The 13,095-nt window shown below is 42.5% G+C and overlaps 1 protein-coding gene and 1 pseudogene across 7 annotated transcripts in view; one reads left to right on the top strand and one right to left on the bottom strand.

Moving 5' to 3' along the window:
* The window catches only part of SRGAP2 (SLIT-ROBO Rho GTPase activating protein 2), a 250,304-nt gene that overhangs the window by 34,673 nt on the left and 202,536 nt on the right, over positions 1–13,095 (top strand). The gene's annotated exons all lie outside the window — the stretch shown is intronic.
* LOC119619602 (ragulator complex protein LAMTOR5 pseudogene) lies at positions 7,403–11,140 on the bottom strand (annotated as a pseudogene).

Below are 13,095 nucleotides of genomic sequence, written 5' to 3'. Positions count from 1 at the left end.
CAGCCTCCAGTGTGCTATGCAACTTAGCCAGTTTATTTTGAAGAGTAGTTGAAGTATGTCACATAAGTTGGCAAGTCAGTTAAGAAAGTATCACCTGTATATTTCTCTCCTTTTTGCATCCACTGATTGCTATGGGAATTTTATCTTAGCACCTGTTATCATAATTCTTCTATTAGACTATAAGCTTTCGGATGGCAGGGCCCTTCTCTTACTTATCTGTGTATCTCCAGTGTCTCCTGATATAGTGTCTGGCCTATAGTAGGTGCTCAGAAGTACTAACTAGATATATATATATATGAATGTATCTTTTAATTATATGTGTACATGTATGTATATATTCATGTATCATGTACCATACACACATATACTTAGTCAGTGCTATATATTTGTTGGTGCCAAACAGCTCTTTATTGAATAGATGGATATATGCGTGTATTACATAATGTACTCAAAATCCAAATGAGAACCTATAGAGTATCTATTATTTAGGATTTTTGCCATACTGGTTCCTTGTGTTTGCATGAGAAACTGAAAATTGACTGTGGAGCTTTTAGGCTTGGATTGGAACAATATGTCTTTTAGGAAGATTACTCTTTTAATAATAACTAAAACTCATTCTTAGAATAATAAAAATCATATCAGTACTAAGTAATATTTATCGATTGCTTACTATGTGCCAGGCAGTATGCTAAGTGTATGTTATGTTAGTTCATATCCACAGCCCTTCAGAGATCTTCAGAAGACACAGCAAGGCATGTTGTGTTATTATTTCCATTTTTGGATGAGGACTCTTTGGGAGCCAGCAAGGAGGTGGTACAAGGTCTAATCTTTGAACAGTTGAGAAATGGGTAGCTTGTTTTCGTAGTGTTGCTTCTTATTTTCAGGGTTGGGGGCCCTTCTAGGCGGGGTGAAAGGAACCCTTACATCTAGAGACTGCCTAGAGGGAGAAACTGACACTTGCTTTTGGCTTTCTGGGAACCAGGGTAGGTACTCTGTTGTTTCCAGAGACTTAATAGGATCCTGTGACTGGGCATTGGGCAGAGTGTTTGAATAGCTTCTGGCCATGGTAGGTAAAGCCAAAGTGGCAGTGAAAACAAGCTACTGTGGGACATTAGACCCTGCCTGTCACTTTCTTCCCAGGCCACTCCCTTTTTGGAGGGCCCTTCTGAAACTCCTCTTGCTCTGTAGTCTGGATGCTTGTGAACAAGCTGCTTGCAGGTGCCAAAACAAACAGCAGTGTGGGTCTCAGGGCCTGGGCTGGAAGCTGGGCAGAGGGTGGAAGGGCTCCATTTGGGAGCAATGTTGATGGAAGTAATTTTTCCAGCTGAGGCATGGGGTTGGTTCTGAGCTGAATTTAAGAGAAGGCTATGGTCTTTTGTCCTTCCACACTTTTGGGACCCAGCAGATACTACAAATGCAATCTTTACAAATCCACTCACTGCCAGAAATGAATCTAAAAAAGTGCTAGTCTGTGGGCCTCTTGGTCAGGAAGGTGACAGCAGTGGCAGCAGCAGAAAAACAAATCAAACAAACAAAATGCCTGTGGGCTAGCAAACAGAATCTCTTTGCAAGGTTAATTCTGAATGTCAGACTCTTCCCTTTTTTTGTAGGTTGGAAGGAGGCAGCAGCACAGGGAAAGAGAAAGCAGTTGGAGGCTACCTTCTTTAGTACCCCTTCCCCAAAGAAGAGCAGTAGCTAGTATTGTGGTTGGCATTAAATTGATATAAAGACACCCTGACCTGGAAGTTAAATGAAAAGATTTTTTTTCTTTCTTTTTTGAGACAGAGTCTTGCTCTGTCACCCAGGCTGGAATGCAGTGGCGTGATCTTGGCTCACTGCAGCCTCTGCCTCCAGGGTTCGAGCAGCTCTTGTGCCTCAGCCTCCCGAGTAACTGGGACTACAGGCATGCGCCACCATGCTGGGCTAATTTTTGTATTTTTAGTAGAGACGGGGTTTCACCGTGTTGGCCAGGCTAGTCTTGAACTCCCAACCTCAGGTGATCCGCCTGCCTCAGCCTCCCAAAGTGCTGGGAATTATAGGCATGAGCCGCTGCTCTCAGCCAAATGAAAAGACTTTTGATGTACTTTTTAGCCAGAGGGAGTTTATGCTGCTGTGTGGCCAGTTTTTCCGTATGTCTGCAGCAGTTACAATTTTTGACAGATATCTTGAGAAGAGTATAGATTTTGATAGAGGGAGTAACTTTATTAGCAAGACTGATTTCATGTTAGAATGAATTCTCTGGGTCTTTTTCGAGTTACTTTATGTTCCTTAAAAAGAAAGACATTGGGCCGGGCATGGTGGCTCATGCCTGTAATCCCAGCACTTTGGGAGGCCAAGGCGGGCAGATCACGAGGTCAGGAGTTTGAGACCAGTCTGACCAACATGGTGAAACTCTGTCTGTACTAAAAATACAGAAAAATTAGCTGGGCGTGGTGGTGCGTGCCTGTCATCCCAGCTACTCAGGAGGCTGAGGCAGGAGAGCTGCTTGAACCCAGGAGGCGGAAGTTGCAATGAACTGAGATTGCACCATTGCATTCCAGCCTGGCAACAGAGACAACGTCTCAAAAAAAAAAAAAAAAAAAAAAAAAAAGCCTTGACTGGTCTTGGCAGTCTTTGGGTTTTACTCAGAACAACTGTGTAGAGTTGGCCAACTCAGGAATTCTAGACTAGGGAGAGAATTTTGCAGAGCTGTTGAGCATGTCTGTGGAAATGTGCTGTACTCATCACTATAGAATGGTTCTCCAGTTTGACTATAAACTCATGGAGCTGGCTCCTTGAAATGCTAGCATCCTAGCCATGCATGCATGCAAGCAAGCAGAATTTGTTCATGCCTAGGCCATATGTGGATGTCAGTCTTCTTCAGTTTCATATCCGGTTTCTGCTTGCCTGAGTTAGAAATGAAGTCATCCGGCACTCACAAAACCTCTGGTCTTAGAGGCTTAAAAACAAAAACAAAACAAACATAGCAACTATCCCACACCACCTTAGTGAGGTGGATATTATTGTCCTCTTTTCAGAGGTGAGGAAACTAAGGCTCAGAAATTAAGATAACGTGCTCACGGTCACACAGGTCCTAGGAACTGGGATCCAGGATCCCAAAGTCTGCTTCTAAAGCCTATGCTTTTCCCATAGGGCTGCTGAACCTGACCTCTGCACTTCTTCCATTCCTTGGAAGTAAATTGAAATGAGTTTGGGTTGGCGCTGTGGCTCACACCTGTAATCCCACCACTTTGGGAGGCTGAGGTGGGTGGATTGCTTGAGCCCAGGAGTTTGAGACCAGCCTGGGCAACATAAGGAGACCCCATCTCTACAAATAATTTAAAAATTAGCTGGACTTGGTGGTGCCCACCTGTGGTCCCAGCTACTCGGGAGGCTGAGGCAGGAGGATCACCTAAGCCCGGGAGGTGGAGGCTACGGTGAGCTGTGATCATGCCTCTATACTCTGGCCTGGGTAAGAGAGCAAGACCCTGTCTCAAAAACAAGCTAACAACAACAACAACAACAACAACAACAAAACCCCTAAAAAACAAAAGAATTGGGTTTGAGAGAGAAGAAGAGAGAGAAACTTAACTGTGGGTGTTTGTAGTTAGGTACTTGTGGAGGACCGCCTACCATCAGATGGGAGTGGCTAGCCCTTTTGTTTTCATTTATGCAGACAGACTTCCTTTTCTACATCTGCTTGTTGTACCGGGTAGAAATAAGGATGCTGCAATAGAGCAGAGGAGCTAAACGTGACTTCCTCTGACTTACATAATAAAATAAGAATCTCCCCAATGGCCCTTTCCTGTCTGCTGGTCACTGTGATGAAGTGGGCCACCCTAGGGACAGCTTCACTTAAGGGCCTCCCCAGGGTTATCAGGTCCACAAAGGGTCTTGGGATCAAATGTGCAGCTAAATTGATGAGATCAATTCATTAGGATAAAGACTTTTACTTCCAAACAGTATGGTGCTTGGGTCAGTGTCTCTTTAGAAGTTAATGTATAGATAAAAAATTTCGTATTAGGGAGAGCTCTGTGCTGCCCTTTCCCAAAGCTTTGGTTATTTGATGGGAGGGCAAGACTTCTTGAACCTGCGTCAGAATATTCAGCTTTGAAAGATGACGGTTTTTCTTGAGGTTAGTTTTGTACCTGCTGTTTCTTTTAGAAATGTTTGCTCTATGGGTTTAAAAGGTGACCCAAATGACTTTTTTATTATTATTATTTTTTAACTCTGGGAGGAGTTTGCGTGTGTGTTTGTGTGTATGTGTGTTTTATCTCTTTCAACTCTGACCACCTGGCAGTCAGCCTAATCTCTGCTCTCGTGTTGACCCTTTAATTCAACATTTAATTACCTATCTTGGTATCTATATGAATTTTATTTTTTTTTTGGCTTTTTTTGAACTCATAAAAGGCATCCTAGTTCCTAGAGGGCATAGTGCCCATCTCCCCTCATCCCCCGGTGGACACTCTTTTCCAAAAGACACGTGGTACCCCTCACACCTGAGCTGTGGTGGTTGGGTTTGTCCCCTTTGCTTTTGTTCGCAGAACGCCTTTACACCTTTTGCAGTTGACGGTTCTGTTGTACTTGTAAGGAAAATCAGTTGAAATAAAAAGAGATTAAATTGAGAAACAAAAAGATGCTGCCATACTCCCAGTTAGAGGCAGACTTTAGTCTATATTTTCAGATTTATTTTGATTATAAAGTATAGTCTCCCCACCGCCACCCCCTGGCTGCTTTTCTTTGTAGTTCTGTAATCAGGAGTCTGTTATTCTCTTTCCAGTGCTATAATTAATAGTCTGGTCTAAAATATAAAAACCTGAAAGTTATTAATGGAAATGTCACTACTCACCTCATTTTTACAGAGGCTACTTGGCCTCTAAGTCATTGAGTCTTTGGGAAAACATCATTTAGCATTGACTGTGTGCAAGAACTGTGCTGTATGCTGGGGATTTGAAGACAAATAAATAGGGTTCCTGCCTCTATGCGTGCATCGTCTCACTAGTGAGGCTCACATACAACCAGGCAGAATTCAGTGTCATTGAGAAATGTTATAATTGAGTTATATATAGGGTTCTTATTTTGCACTTCTCTGTAGAGTAGTAGTTTCCATACTGTGTGGTATTTGCCTGTTCACTTGCCTGTACCATGTCTCTTGAGGGCCAGGAACAAATATGGATATAGACATGGAACCACGAGCGAATAGATGTTTCTTAATAATGCTAGGCCTGTCTTACAAGGTGTTCCATAGTGGAGCCACCTGTGAAACAATGGATTTTGCCTTCTTGTTTGTTAACTAAATGCTTGATTTGCTTTTTAGGATTCTATTAGGTTAAATCATATGACATTACCATTTTGTTGATAATTTCACATGATTTCATGTAATAAAAAGAGATCAATTGTACAAACTTCTGGTTTTCTTTAAGTTTAGGTCATGCACAGAGGTGAAGTTCTGCACAGGTACTGGGCATCCTATATGTATTTCTACTAGGTTACTATTTCTGAGTGTGAGTCTCTATTTGGAACTTCAGAGAGGGAGCCTGTGGCCCAGTTATTCCAGTGTCACTCAGCTCTGGCATGGAATTCTTCTAGGTAGTGCCTTTTTGTAGACTGGACAGGGAATAAAACTGCTGCTCTGTGCCCATTTATAAATATTTGCATTTACCTTGGAGAATGTACAAGACCCAGGCTTCATGTGTGTGTGAGAGAAAATAGCAAGTGAAAAGGATGTGTACACAGCAGCATGAATGGGGTGCTATTCTTAGCTGGGGCTCTAACCTAGAGAACAGGAAACAAGATGCTTCTGAATGTGGACTACGGCTGCCCTATGCTAGAGCCAAGAGGCTTTGAGTCATAGGGAAACTCATGACAGTTGCTAGTGTCCTTCAGACCTTCCTCTTTTGTAGAAAGTTTCATCCTTGGTGCATCTCAGACTGAGATGGAGGAGGGGGTGGCTCTCTTTTCTAAGGAATCTAGAGAGAAAGGGCAGATGTAGTCTTGATCAGTGGGCTTCTCAGCTGTGCTGCTTCTTCCGTAGAGACAATCTGGATCTATTTGGTTGATGGAGCAGCTCCTCTCATTCTGAGTGGGTTTAGCATTTGAGAAATAGTGGGGTAACTTGGCTGACTGGACTAAACCTTCTTTGGCAATTTATAATAAATAGTCTCTGATTTATTGTTTATTCTTTCACATTAAGGTTGAACCTGATTTGCCCTTGAAAGTTAAAGAGCAGGACTAGGACTAGAAATGCCTGACGTATACTGTAGCACACGGTGGAGTGTCATCCATTTTTTAGTCACTTGGTGACTACTGATTAATTGATTTGAATATGTCAATATCTGGCAATTGGACCAATTACTCAGCTTCCCTATCTGATGGTGTGGTTGATAGAAATGTTTCCAGGTGACATTTTCCCACAGGATTAGGATGGTGGTAGCATTAGCCAGGATCTCTTTTGTCACTACCACTGTTACTGAATGATCTGTATTTTGAACTTCCTTGACTTAGTATTATACATCCAGCCCCTACCCTAAATGCTTATTATTTAATATTGACAACTTACAGGTTAATGTTTTAAAACTTTTTTTTTTTTAAGATGGAGTCATGCTCCGTCACCCAGGCTGGAGTGCAATGGTGCAATCTCAGCTCACTGCAACCTCTGCCTCCCAGGTTCAAGTGATTTTCCTGCCTCAGCCTCCTGAGTAGCTGGGATTACAGGCACCCACACCATGCCCAGCTAATTTCTGTATTTTTAGTAGAGACGGGGTTTCACCAGATTGGCCAGGCTGGTCTCAAACCCCTGACCTCAGGTGATCCACCCGCCTCGACCTCCCAAAGTGCTGAGATTACAGATGTGAGCCACCGCGCCTGGCAAAACAGCGTATCTTTAATTAGAACCCAACATGAGATGGTATTTCTTCAAAGAGGGCCTGAAATTGTGGTATTACCTCCAAGCGAACTCTATGGAAGAGATCGGGTCTGTATATAAACCATTTAATTTCTCCATTTCTCTAAATAGGGAAAAAAAAATTTTTTTTTTCTTTTTTACTCAGAACACCAAGCTCATTCAACCACCTCAAAAGAGGTTATAGCTAGGGTGCCCCTCTTAGAAGAAAAGACATTTTTTTTCCCTTAAGATTGGTACATGGAAGCTTAGAGCCTCATTTCACCATCTCTCCTGATTTGATATAGATTTATGAGAAATGAATATGGGGAAAATACTGGCTGTGGACTTGAAAACTGTTAACTTGGTGAACAGCCTGTTCTTTTTCATGTTAACTGTGTACTTTGACTATTCAAGATCCCCATACTTCTCATTTGTCATGCCACATCATTGCTGCAAGTTAGCCTCCTTAGACAAGATACATAGCAGTTAGCTGTCTTCACCTGATGGGGAGGAATAGGGTAGAGAAAAGAATGTGACCAGTTGTTGTCAACTTCTCTGTGGAAGTGGTAACCATGTCAGAGCCAGGCCCTGGAGACCTGGCTTGGAAAAGCATGAAGTTTTCCTACCAGGGACTTCTTTTTTTTTTTTTTTTTCCTCCAAACAGATTTATTGAATATAGCAAAATTCTATATACAAAGTGACTTGGACCTGCTGCTTCAAAACATGATCCTTTCTTACTATTATCTTGATAGTGGGTCCATAGAGCATTAGAAAGCAATTGACTCTTAAATAAATAGAAAAGTGCCCAATGCACATTAAATGAATGGCCTAACTACTGGAACTTTAGTAGTTCTATAAGGTAATTAACATAGGTAGGATCGAGTTCCTGTGATAGGCTGCTGAAGAACAGATATGAGGCGTCAAGAGGCCATTTTGTGCACTGCCACTGTGATGCCATCATGTTTCTGGATAATAATGTTCCCATTATCTGATTCTAGACACACCACAGGAATATCAGTGGGATCAGAGGTTAGCTTAGCTGCTTGCTGGGCTATAACAGATATCACTCCAGCATGCTCGTCTGACAGGGCCCCACGGCAACCCAGTTTAAGTCCTTGTGAATCTGTGCACGGGACTCCAACAATGGAGGGAGTCTTCATTGTGTCTTCCAAGCGCTGCTCCAAGGTTGCCTCCATCCCACCCATGGACCACCCGGGCCCAGAACCCAGCGACACGGCATGTCCTTCTCCAGCACGGGCCTCAGTCACTTCCCTACCAGGGACTTCTGTAGAGCCCTAGACCTTTCCATCTTAGTGCCGAGTTAAATGAGTCACATAGCCTTCAGGTAAAGTCATTTCCAAGGGATTGTGAGAATGTGCCCAGCTTGGTTTGGACTGTGTCACACTTACTTGTACTGGCTTATCTTTGCTACTAATTTTTTTTTGTGTGTGTGTTATTTTTCTTTTAACTATTGTTGATGATTTGAGTGATGCTAAAGATTTTGATGATGGTAACTTTCTGTAAGAGATGTGGATGCAAGACACCCAGAGAATTGATCTTGCCCTTCATCTGACACATTGTGACCAGTTTGTTGAACATGGTAAGGCCTGGAGTTGTCACTTCGAATGTGTTCTTAATCTGGGAAATTTGAAGAGGTCTGCAGCAGGGAGGCTGGTCAGGGAAGTAGCTTTGCAAAATAAAATCTTCATACTGATGCAGTCGCAGGGAACTTGCCTTTGGGTTTGTGATTGCAAAGTGCTGAATCAGTGTTTGGTATGGATACAGAATATTTGAAGCTAGTTGAAGTGTAGGGGTGTCAGGACAGGAGAAATGATGAGATGAAGACTTATCAGAGGCTGAAGGTCACGTGATTTTTTCCTAGTAAAGGTTCCTTTGATGTGGAATTTATCTGTTTAGCCCCCCTAATTGGAGTTGTGATCTGGTGTCTGTCCCTGAAGACTCTGCTGTTGGCCCTGGACTACTTAATTCTCTTTGCTCACCAAATCGATGACATAAGTTACAAGTTATGAGATTTAATGCTTAGAGAATGGTTTTGGATTATAGGTTCCTTGCATTCTTAAGTTAGCAGTTAGCAGAAAGAAACCAAGAGAAGCAGCATGGTACAAACAAAACCCCAAATAAGTGCTAGTGTTAGAAAGAACTGGGTTCAAATCCTAGCTGTGCCACATGTAAGTTTTATCATGAGAGTAAATTGCTTAATCTCCCAGAACCTCAGTGTTCTTGTTGCTAAATGTGCACAAAATAACTAGCTATCTTATAGAGAGGTTGTGAAGTTAGAGTGAGTGAAGGTGACCTGTCTAGTAAGGGCCTGGCATGTAGAAGCACACAATCAGCTTTAGCTGTTTCTGTTATTAGCAGTGGACTTAGCACTGTGTAAATCTGTCCTTCCATGCTTCCCAATTGCCCATTTGTCAAATGGACTTGACATTCCTTGCTCAATGGTTGACAGGTAGCCAAGTGAGATATCTGAGCTGTTGGGGATGGATGTGTATCTCAAGATCCTGGCATCCAGACTGGGGCTCTACAAGTTGCACTATATTTGCAAGTTGTAGCAGAACTATATTAAAAACATGCCCTGCCTGTTTCCCCTTGTTGGTCCTCCCATTCAGAGAGGGGCTTTCTGGCCTTGTGCTTTAAATAGTCCTCAGATGGTAACGTGGATAGTAGATGAACACAATTCTTGTGAATCCATTTGCCTTGTGTTTGGGAGTTCTATTCTTAGACCACAATCACCGGAATAGAAGCCTCTGACCCCACATCCGAACTGAAGCTATGTGGGCCTGGCTAATGGATTTCTTTGGGAAGCTGGGACAAAGGACTGGGTCTGCTTCTGTCATTGACTAAGCCAGGTATGGAGCAGTCCATTAAAAACCAGTCTCCTCCCAATTGTCTGGAGTTTATGAGCCTGGCTTACCTAGGATCTTTTCTATGTTATGATCCTAATTAAAGTTCAGCTTGTTTACTCTGCTCCAGTCAAGGAGTTACAGGCAAATCAAGGCAGATAAGATGTTTATGGATGAACCCTGTTTCATTTTCCTTGGATCCACAATTAAAGAATTAACAGCACTTGTTATTTATTGAGCAGAACTGTGGGAGGGAGGAGGGCTTTAGTGCTTGTTTTGCTGCTTTTGTGAGCCCAGGGCTGCGCCAGCAGCATTTCACTTTTAATCCTTAGTATTGTTAGGCCTGTACTTCCACCTATAGAGGTGGAAATTGAGGATCTTAACTTGCCCAGGGGTTCATGAGCACAAACCTTTTACTACTTCATACCTTGAACACCATCTCTTCTAATAGATGGGCAATAGTATGGTCATTTCTGTGAAGATACTGGTGACTTAAAAGCATTACTAAATGTTTATTAAACACTTGAATATAGTTATTATATATGTGAGAATGGATTCACATCTAGGGCTCCTGACAGTATTTGTCAAGATACTGGCCCCAAACCCTGAGTTTGTCATGTTGTTTAGGCATATTTGGTTGCCCAACTCTGAAGCCAAATGATGCCAGGGAGAGGGAGCCTCCATACTGTGGGGGTGTTTCTAAGAGCAGCCTGATCCTTATTTATCCTACTAAAGACAGTGTCCTCTGTTTGTGGAGTGCCTTTCTGCAGGGAACCCCTGGAGCTACCAGAGACGTGATCTCAGCCTCGTAACATCCCTGTTAAGGTAGGAGGGGGCTGAAATCATTTGTTCTCCTTCACATTGAAGGGAGACTCAGGCAAGGATGGGAGACAGAGGCACAGAAGTTAAATAATTAGTCCAAGGTCACACCAAATGATTTCCAACTCAGCTGATGAATCTGTCTAGGTCTTGGTCTCCCAAATACTGCAGCTTCCCTTACAATGTAATTTGATCTCAAACACTTTACATGTCTTATTTTTCTTCCTCCTTTTTCTATTTTGGTAAATAAGATGTTTTTTACATGTTGGGTTTTAATTTAGCCCTTCAAGATGATCAACGACTTAACCGAGGAAACTGCTGCCAGAATGTAGTTTATAATGTACCCTTTTTCCTATGCTCAGTTTTCTGCTTCTATATATTGTACATTGTCAGTCTCTGTGGGTTAAGAACTTTGGGACTCTCAAGAGTCACCTTGACCGAGGAGCTTCTGCAGTTGGGAATTGTCACCTTTCTCAGAGCAGTGCTATTGGGAAAAAAAAATCTAGACATTTTTGTTCTCAGCTTCACAGAGGAAGTGAAAAAAAATCTAGACATTTTTGTTCTCAGCTTCACAGAGGAAGTGGAGCACATTCAAGGGTAGCCCATTGGCTTCTCCTATAGGAATAGTATAGATTTGGCTTATTTTATTCCTTGTTTATTATAATATTATTATTCATAAGCATACCTTTTTATTTACCCTCATGATTTAGTATCTGTAAGAACATGAGCTTACTGTTTGTGTAATATTTGTCCCTGTATTTTAGATGGGAGTTGCTAAGGCGGTGTAAGGTTTGGTGACTGCGTCTGGCCTCTCAGGGAAATGGCCAAGTTGTTCAGATTCTTAGCTGTATTATGTGAAGTTGTCAGCGTTATTGCTTACTACTGTGAAATAAGTTATAAAGAGGAACTTTTAATAAAAATAAATAAGATTCGGCCGGGCGCGGTGGCTCAAGCCTGTAATCCCAGCACTTTGGGAGGCCGAGACGGGCGGATCACGAGGTCAAGAGATCGAGACCATCCTGGTTAACACGGTGAAACCCCGTCTCCACTAAAAAATACAAAAAACTAGCCGGGCGTGATGGCGGGCGCCTGTAGTCCCAGCTACTCGGGAGGCTGAGGCAGGAGAATGGCGTGAACCCGGAAGGCGGAGCTTGCAGTGAGCTGAGATCTGGCCACTGCACTCCAGCCTGGGTGACAGAGCGAGACTCTGCCTCAAAAAAAAAAAAAAATAAATAAATAAATAAATAAATAAGATTCACTCAGGGGAGGGGTATTCATTGTTGGTGAAATATGTCTACTACCAGATGCTTTTTGGTCTCCCAATGACCTATCAAACTGCACATCTTTTGGCTTTGTAATATATTCAGTTCCACATTTATTCATTCAAGATTTTTTGTATCCTCATTATGTGCGAAGTACTGGGTTGGATGCTAGGTGACAGAGATGAACAAATCCCTAGTCTTAGGATTTCACAGTGGATGTTGGAATTTAGTGCCGTTTAGCTTCATTAGGTTCTGCAGTAGTCCCAAGATTTTCCAAGATCATCCTGTCCTCCAGTGTCCTATTGATTCAACCTCAGAATATATCCCAGACTCTGTCCCTCTTTACTCTTCACTGCTGTTGCCCTGGGCTTATCTTCCATTATCTCTCACCTGGATTATCTCAGTAGTTTCCCAACTGGTTTCCTTGTTTCCATTCTTGCCTCCTTCAGTTTACTGTCAATATAACAGCTAGAACAATCCTTTTACAATGGAATTCAGATCATGTTTACTCCTCTGTTCAAATCCTCCAGTGACTTTCCATTTTTTATATGATCTGGCTCCTACTATCTGTCTCACTGAGTTTCCTACTACTTTCCTGCTCTTTCTCCTCTTAATAAACACTGGGCTCATGGTGTTTCCTTTAACATGCCAGGCATGCTTGACCCTGTCCTGTCTCAGGGCCTTGCTGTTCCCTCTGCCTGGAACATACTTCCCATAGTGTCTGCATGGCTCACTCTCACTGCTTTGGATTGTTGCTCAAAAGTCACCTTATCAAAGGCCTTTCCCAAAGGATTAAAAATCATTCCACTATAAAGACACATGCGTACATATGTTTATTGCAGCACTATTCACAATAGCAAAGACTTGGAAGCAACCCAAATGCCCATCAGTGATAGACTGGATAAAGAAAATATGGCACGTAAACACTATGGAATACTATGCAGCCATAAAAAAAAAATGAGTTCTTGTCCTTTGCAGGGACATAGATGAAACTGGAAACCATTATTCTCAGCAAACTAACACAGGAACAGAAAACCGAACACCGCATGTTCTCACTCATAAGTGGGAGTTGAACAATGAGAACATATGGGCACAGGGAGGGGAACATCACACACCCGGGGCCTGTCAGGGGGTGGGAGGCAAGGGGAGGGATAGCATTAGGAGAAATACCTAATGTAGATTATGGGTTGATGGGTGCAGCAAACCACCATGGCACATGTGTATCTATGTAACAAACCTGCACATTCTGCACATGTATCCCAGAACTTAAAGTATAATTAAAAAAAAA

This window comes from Chlorocebus sabaeus, chromosome 25 (assembly GCF_047675955.1).
Source record: "Chlorocebus sabaeus isolate Y175 chromosome 25, mChlSab1.0.hap1, whole genome shotgun sequence".
NCBI lineage: Eukaryota > Metazoa > Chordata > Mammalia > Primates > Cercopithecidae > Chlorocebus > Chlorocebus sabaeus.
Note: the sequence above shows the minus strand (reverse complement) of the source record. Positions and strands in the feature narration are given on the sequence as shown.